Consider the following 9218-nt stretch of genomic DNA (forward strand, 5'->3'; position numbering starts at 1 on the left):
AGTGCAGCGAGCACACTATGCGATTTTTCGGCTCTTTGCCAATGCGCTGCGGCAGAGGTACGGCACTTAACCACTTCGAACGGAGAGATTCACTCGTTGGCACACAGTGATAAGTAACGTTCGATTCGCCGCTGCAACTGCCCTTGGCCAAGTTCCGCGTACCGTTCGCGCATCCCACGACATCACATGGACGTGGAATTCATGCAGCTTGTTCCAAATGCAAGGTTCGCGAGCCAGCAGGACCAGCGCAGCACGACGCGATAACGAAACAACTGAAACTCCATAGCGCGCGCGGCCCAGAGTCGAGCGAAAACGAAACCTTTCGACCACCCATACTACTAGGGTAACGTCAAAATGTTATTTTTTCTTAGAATCGAACAGAATTAGACAAGTATCATTTTCTTCCATCTTATAACCTAATGAAGTGATCTTTTTAATACGAGTAGTTGAGTACTAGCGACCTAAATTATGATGAGGAGTGCCTTCGTCATCGGGCTAGAGTACCGGAATGTCGCTGGGGGGCCTCAAATCGTGTTATGCATTTACCTCGATTTCTCGGTTACTAAAGGTCTTTTCATGATTATATTGACGCCTTAGACTTCTAGAGCATTGCTTTATCACTTTAACTTGACTTTACAGTAACCTTTAGTGTCCCTTTAAGTACCGACCATATCCGCAACGGACCATTTAGGAATGCCGACCGCTCGAGTCATTACAGCAGGGTGGGACGAAAGAGGCATTTGGCGTCTTAAGGGCAACAGATTTCTGAATACACCTGTCGCGTTCACTGTTATGCAATTTATGTTGAAAGCTCCGTGGTTCATATGTCATGCCTTTCTTCTCTCTTACACCTTTCTTTTTTTACCTCCCCCTTTCCCTGAACCAATGTGCTAGGCAGCAAGCAAGATTTTGTGTTCTGGTTGACCTCCATGCATTTTCTATATTCTTTTTAACGCCTGTCTCTTTACCGCCTATTTTTTTTTTTGTTCTTGCAAGCTCCTGACGCACTTCTCATCTGTAGCACGTGCGCGCCAGGCTATACTCAACATTTTTAACTTCTACCATATCACCGCATTCGACGTCTTGTCAGTTCTGATTGACTCAAATGACTGCCACGGCCTATCCGATTGACTCAATACTGCCACATGGAGGAATTTTACAGTGTTCGGAATGTCATAACCCTCTTCCTTAGCCGTAGCTTGCTGATATTACTTTATTTCTCGTTTTCAAATAATGGCGTTTACACATTACGAGGGTCGGCCAAGAAGCGGGTTGCTCTAAATGTGCTTTAATTAGAGCGCAAGCTTGTAATCGAATAAAGACTAAAAGTATTAAAGCGCGGATCTGCATAGTTACAAGTGCAACATTAAAGAAATCTCCAATTAGAAGAACCTTAACATGAATAATTTAGAGATAATATACAAAATCAATAACAAGCCAATGAAAACATTGAGGCACACCTTTAGAAAATTAACGTGGTAGCTGTTTACGTCTTGGTTAAGGTTAAAAGATGCTATGCAGGCGTGCTTGTGGGTGAATCCCAGAGAACAAAGACCCAAGGGAGAGAATGTTGAGTCGCCATGCATGAAACCTCACGTGTTTCAAATGTGGAGTATCGTGTATGAAATGAGATTGCTCTAAGAGCTATTGGGTTTACCTGCTCAAGGGATGAAGAGAGTCGTTGTAGGGTGTCTCCCGAATTCAACCGTCTGATCATTTGAAATCATTGAGTTTTGTCAAATGCCCGTATGGAAATGTGTTTTGACGGGAGCGAAGGGGGCGGGAGAAGGAAGAGGGGGTAATATGTTTAGCGCTGGATGACATCACTTGCAAGCTAAAGGCAGGGTTTAAAAAAGCTTAGTATGTTAGAAGATGCCTCGAAGGAAGGTGCTGAATAGGACTTTCTTCCTTTTTTGAAAACAGATGTAGTAGGTATTGGCTTGTGATTGCTGTTGAGATGGACGAGCCCGGAAGCAAGCAAGCAATGAATGGCTTCGAGATCCCGAAATGCTGCATCACTGACTGATTGTAATACAATCAACCATTTCTTCAACTGAATTCTTTTGCTGAAAGATAACACTAGATTTCTTTGTAATACAGTGCACAAGCGTCCATTCCCATACGCGGTATAGGCATCTGAATGAAGTGGGAAATTTATTCCCTATACGGGCGTATGAGGGATAAAATTATCGAGCTCAAATATATTGATATGAGGCAGTATGACCGGTTCCGCCTCCTATCCTCTTAGTGTCCCCCCCCCTTTATTTATTTATTTTTATTACTCCTTGACCCGCTTCACTATATGTGCAGTTGAGCCATCCTTACAAACAAACTGTCCATCCATTCATTTGTCGTCTAGTGTACGTCAATTCATCGTAAATTGCAGGTCCCTCATAGCAGCGGCCCTTAAGTTCATTAAATCGTCCTGAACGTTGCACTGCTACCGGCTGCCTGTCGTGGGGGAGCATTTGTCCGCGTACTATGCCAAATCAAATTCTGCTGTCATCGCCTGACCGAATGAATTTCCCTTTCCGATTCCTTGTCTCTGTGTTTCTTGCTTCGTGTGATTATCATCAATTTCTGTATGTCCAGTCCCTCCCTCGTGGGTATGTATGCGCCACGTTTTTTGATGCCACAACAACGGACAAGTCCTCGATTCCGCACGAAGTTCCCGCAGAACTTTCGCAGCAGCGGAGTTCGCCGACAAGGGAAACAAAGCCAACCGTAAATAACTTTCGGAGCGGCCATGACGAGCGACTGACTTGGATTTCCCCAATCACCGAAATGCATCGCGCCGCGTGTATATAGTACGCACTCCCTTCGCCACCGGCCCGAGGAAGGCGGCGCATAAAGTAAAAGGAACGCGCGCACAAGGACACGCTGCCCACGAAGAGATGCTCGACGGACACGACGTCAACAACAACGTCCGTAACGCCGACGACGTTCCCTAATTCTTGAGTGCCCCTCCGAATAAGTGCGCGTCCCTCAAAGCGCTTTTTGCCGTTGTCGACGCTAACGGGCAAGCAAATTTACGTTGGCCACTTCGGCTCCTGCATTTGGCTCTCCGATCCCACCCCGTCACGGGGCATGGCAGAGTTGGACTCGGAAGTTTCTCCTCGTTTCCTTATTCCCTAGGAATGCGGTTGCGGGAAACATTGAAGCGAGGTTGCGCCCAAGTACGACTGGGTCGCCGTTATATTTGCCTCCTTTCTTTTGGGCCGGATTGTGTCTAGTTTTGCGTTCCATGTCGTTCTTTTATTTTTGACATGTTTAAGGCTTGGATTATTACGCGAGGGCGATGGAGACTCGGAGGGTCGCGAGATGTCTTGCATTCGCCTGCGCCGTAGAGAAACAGAACGTTGGAAGGAAAGTGCTTCCACAACGCTATTTTCAACTCGCGTTGGTTCTTTAGAAAAGAAATTTCCCATCTAAGATTTTGCAGAGTAGATACTGCGTTCTTTTCCTTACTTTGCCCATTCTAGTTAGATTTCTTTCTTTTTCTCCCTACTCTGTATCTATCTATTATTTCTCTTCCTCTTCGGTTGTCAGGACAAGTAGGCGTTGCTAGGCGATGCGCCCCGTTTTCGTATTCAATAGTAGGAAGTAATAAGAACTGCAAAGAGAGAGTGGATGCTTTCCGGCTCTTTTGGTCGATTTGCATTCATTCAACTCCCACTTTGTGGTCCTGCGTTCGCTAGATAAGATATTACGTTGCTCTGCATGGGTGCTTTATCTGGTCTGATGCTTTGTGGACTGCTCTTCCTCGTTTTACCCCCGGGACCTTGAATCTCAAGCTACTGTAGATGGAAGAGGGAGATCCTTTTCTTTCTTTCTTCCTTTTTTTTCGCATCTCTCCTCGGCTACTTTCTAACGCAAAGTCCAAGACGGGAGTGAGACTGCACCCTACTTCCCATCACGCATTATTCGTAGTTACGCGTCGCATTGCCGTCCTTGGCCCAATTTGTTGATTTTCTGTTTATCTTTGTCTGTGTAGATACACTTCGCCAGTACAACCACCACTTCTAGATTGGACCGAGTGTCCCGTCCATCACTGCATGCTCTATCCTGACCTTGAGCGTCATTCCGAGAAAGGTCCCGAGTTCGGGACAACACATACTTCTCGTATTCTCTTTTCGCGACGTCCAGACATGCGACGCGCATTTTTCATCGCGTTTGCCCGTAAACAGGGTCGTGTACGCGCTCGTGCGATGACGTCAGCCTGTACGTCATCGGGACAGGCGCTGAACCATTGGGAATACGGGGAGCTCGAGCCATCGTGTGTCTCCATGAACGCAAGCACATGCGAGTGCTTGTAATGCGCGTTTGGTATCCGGTTGTCGAAGGACTTCTGCATCTAGTGGAAGTCCGCAAACTGCGTCTATTTAAGTTAAGTACATATGCAATGCATCTGAAATTGATTGATCTACGGGGCTTAACGAGCCAGAGCAGCACATTGGATATGACAGATGCCGCGGTGGCAGTCTAGTCAGACTAATTTGGCCACACGTAGGTCAAATGTGGACGCAATACTTGACACGAAAGCGTTTTTTATCCGTTCTGCCCCCGCCTGAACGCGGACTCGAGCCCTATACCTCGCGCTGAGCAGCAAGTAGCCATATAGCCACTGGGCCGTGTGACACGGCTGGTGACTTGGCAGTTTGGATCAGTTGGTTATTGCTGACATCCCCAGAGAAGCGGAACTGCTAAAATGATTTGTTTTTCGGAAAAAAAGAAAAGCACGCAAAAGGTGTTCGCAACACAAGCGCTCAATCCTACTTGACAAAGCAGAGAGTCGCAAAATATCAAGTCGCGCAGAGCCCCGTCCAAACTTCTCCGCACACCGTCATACAGGCGTTTAAAACGGGAAGCTGCATTTATCGGGAGAGCACAAAGGGGAGCACCTTACTTACACACTATACCTTTACGTTAACAGATAGTCAAGAAACTGACCCTCATACAGCGCGGAGCATGCTCCTCGAAAACACAACGTTTGGCAGTGTCCCGCTGCCTCCATCTCCAGAGACACCGTATTGCCAGCATTGCCATTCATCAACGTCTCGACAGCTGCGAAGGAGGTGTGCGCCAGTCCCCCTAGAACCTTCGAAGAAACTACAGTTCATGCTCCTGGCGCAGCACATCAAGAATGTACTGGGCCAGGAAGCCTGAGTCTAGGAAACATTTGAGCAAAGGTCTCGGTGCCTTATTTGTTGTTGTTGTTGTTGTTGTTGTTGTTGTCGTCCTGAGTGGCCGTGGCACATACCCACAGTGGGCGATTGGCCCGCTTGGGCTGGAATCAATTTTATTTCATCCTCATCATCAATAGGACTACATAAAAAATGGAAGCTCGAGAAGCTTCAATCACCATATGACGTGCACTCACCGTCTCACGTGTGCCTTAAACTAAGGAAAAAAAATTACCACGTCGTACGAGTGACCTACATTTTATTTATACAGTCGCCTACCAACAGTCGAAAATCGCGTGCTGGTAAAATCACGTACTGGAAAACGCAAAAGCGCAGCAGGCCGTGCTGTCCAGTGCTGGCAAGAAAAGACGAAACCAGACTATACCAGCTACACAGTCGATATCAGCGGCTCTGTTGCGTAGATTGAAAGTACATACGGCAACAACTGCCTAACGATGGCTAACTGAAACTCTATTGCCCCCTTCACTGTGGCCGACAATCGATCGCCGTTCGCTTTAAAGAAAATATTAAAAGCACTGCAGCCCAACCAAGAATGTTGGCAGTGAAGTCACGTGTCTGTTTTTTTTTTTGCGAACATCGTTTTGTGGTCGGCAGGGAACATAAACAAATTGTCTGTGTCTTGTTTATTCCCTTGGAGCTATTTAAATCCACTTCGACACTTTTGAAGTATGGGAAATACTTTTCCGTTCGAAAAGGAACTTGAAATTATCGATCGTAAGGTTCGACTGATGACGTAACCTGGCCCTAATGCTAAATTACCTTTCCTTTAAAAAATCCAGGAATCAAGTTAGACTCGAATAACAAGCACTATTAAATCAATATTCAAAATTTTGAACAATCGCGGATAAGTAGTGGAGACCGGTCCCTGCACTGCCAATTAGCGCAGTGCCGTGGATGTGGCGCGGGCGCCGAGCGTCTTCAGGCCGCCTCCGTACGGTCCAGGTGACGGTGCCCCGCCGGCCAGCCTACAACCGTGCGGGCAAGCTGCGCAATGTTTCACACGTCGAGATGTAAACAAGGCGCGCCAAGCACCTCCGGTAGGAAAGGTCGTACACGTGAACACGACAGTGTAACCAACCCAACTTAGTCACCGTTATGGGTCATAAGTTATCCCTGAATATCGCGGAGCGAACTGCGTATCTGCCCTTGGCAGCTGAAAGGGACACTTTGCTTCGTACAGAGAGAGAGAGAGAGAGACAGAGAGAGAGAGAGAGAGGGGAGAGAGAGAGAGAGTTTTTTATGCCAAGTATACGCGATTTGTTATGGGACTGCCCTGCTTTCAACAGTGCTCTCCAGAGTGCTCTACATAGGTACGCAGCCACTGCGGCAACACTGGACAAGTGCTAGAGCATATGAGAGGCGGGATCGGCTCCAGGCCCTCTACGAATTTGCAAGAAAAACCGGCACTGACAGAATGATTTCACTTTTTTTTTTGTTCTACAATCCTTCCACACTAACACTTATGAGCCATCATTCTTTAAAATAAATGATTCATTCATTGATTCATTCATTTCTGTCAGCATGTGTACATTCCTCTACAAGCTACTCTGCACGGGGAAGGGGATGAGGAACTGAATGCCCATATGGGGGAGAGATGTCGGCAAAAAAAAAAGGAAGATTGAGGACACGAAAAAGGTGTACTTGGTACTTACTTGTGACGCGATGAAAGAAGAAAGTTCGACCGTTCTAATGCTTACATTAGGGCCAGGGATTGTTCACGATACTGTATACTGCAGGCGAGGTTGGGGCCTTTAGCCGACGCCTAGTAGAACGTTGCTTTGTGGAGCCACATCGTACATTTTTCATCATCACTTCGCAACAATTGAAGAAGTCTCGCTGTATCGACCCCATTAGGCAATATTTTAGCTATTGCGCTATGAAACATCTGATACAAGCATCATTAAAAAATGCGGTAAATATGGCAAGCACCACCCAACACTGAACTGTTTTCTCTATATATAGGAGAGTCGCAGAACGTGGTTCTTCTGCACGTGTGATAAGTCTAACGCCGGAGATTATAGCCCAGGGCTCAAGGTGCACCTTGAATGCGCTCGCTATGGATTTCAAGGCGTCTTGTCGAGTATCGATGATCCAACAAGGAGGATACGGGTGTTGGATTGGATTGGATTGGATATCCTTCTTCGATGGCGCGTATCCACTGCGGGGCATTGGCCAAGATTTGGATGGTATTATGAAGATGTTGGTAGTATAAAAACTGGTAAAAGCGTCATGTGGAAACGGATAAAAATCATGTTTAAAGAATGTAAGAAAAACACTAGTGTTTCCGAGATGTCTTCGTCGTCAGGCTGGATGGATGGATGGATGGATGGATGGATGGATGGATGGATGGATGGATGGATGGATGGATGGATGGATGGATGGATGGATGGATGGATGGATGGATGGATGGATGGATGGATGGATGGATGGATGGATGGATGGATGGATGGATGGATGGATGGATGGATGGATGGATGGATGGATGGATGGATGGATGGATGGATGGATGGATGGATGGATGGATGGATGGATGGATGGATGGATGGATGGATGGATGGATGGATGGATGGATGGATGGATGGATGGATGGATGGATGGATGGATGGATGGATGGATGGATGGATGGATGGATGGATGGATGGATGGATGGATGGATGGATGGATGGATGGATGGATGGATGGATGGATGGATGGATGGATGGATGGATGGATGGATGGATGGATGGATGGATGGATGGATGGATGGATGGATGGATGGATGGATGGATGGATGGATGGATGGATGGATGGATGGATGGATGGATGGATGGATGGATGGATGGATGGATGGATGGATGGATGGATGGATGGATGGATGGATGGATGGATGGATGGATGGATGGATGGATGGATGGATGGATGGATGGATGGATGGATGGATGGATGGATGGATGGATGGATGGATGGATGGATGGATGGATGGATGGATGGATGGATGGATGGATGGATGGATGGATGGATGGATGGATGGATGGATGGATGGATGGATGGATGGATGGATGGATGGATGGATGGATGGATGGATGGATGGATGGATGGATGGATGGATGGATGGATGGATGGATGGATGGATGGATGGATGGATGGATGGATGGATGGATGGATGGATGGATGGATGGATGGATGGATGGATGGATGGATGGATGGATGGATGGATGGATGGATGGATGGATGGATGGATGGATGGATGGATGGATGGATGGATGGATGGATGGATGGATGGATGGATGGATGGATGGATGGATGGATGGATGGATGGATGGATGGATGGATGGATGGATGGATGGATGGATGGATGGATGGATGGATGGATGGATGGATGGATGGATGGATGGATGGATGGATGGATGGATGGATGGATGGATGGATGGATGGATGGATGGATGGATGGATGGATGGATGGATGGATGGATGGATGGATGGATGGATGGATGGATGGATGGATGGATGGATGGATGGATGGATGGATGGATGGATGGATGGATGGATGGATGGATGGATGGATGGATGGATGGATGGATGGATGGATGGATGGATGGATGGATGGATGGATGGATGGATGGATGGATCGATGGATGGATGGATGGATGGAGCGTCCCCTTTGAAACGGGGTGGTGGCTGTTGCCACCATGCTCAGCTTTTTATTTTTGTTTAACTGTGTTGTAAGTTATTCAAACTCGCCATTTTCTCTAAATACGTCTTCCTACAGTTTTAACCTTATGTCACATCTCTGCTTTTGAGCCACCAATCTTCCAGTCGCTTTTTGCTAATTTCCACCGCATATTTATTTACGTGACTATTGTTATCTCTAAACCCTATATGGCCTCAGGAAGCGTGACTGTGCCCGCATCGACATCGGGATGGGTACCATCACATTTTAGTATGAGGTGTTCTATTGTTTCTACAGAGTTACCACACACAGTACGTGTGTCTTCTTCTTCGTTAAACTTCTTTTTTATAGCTACGCGTTCTAAG

Source organism: Dermacentor albipictus, chromosome 7 (assembly GCF_038994185.2).
Source record: "Dermacentor albipictus isolate Rhodes 1998 colony chromosome 7, USDA_Dalb.pri_finalv2, whole genome shotgun sequence".
Classification (NCBI taxonomy): Eukaryota; Metazoa; Arthropoda; class Arachnida; order Ixodida; family Ixodidae; genus Dermacentor; species Dermacentor albipictus.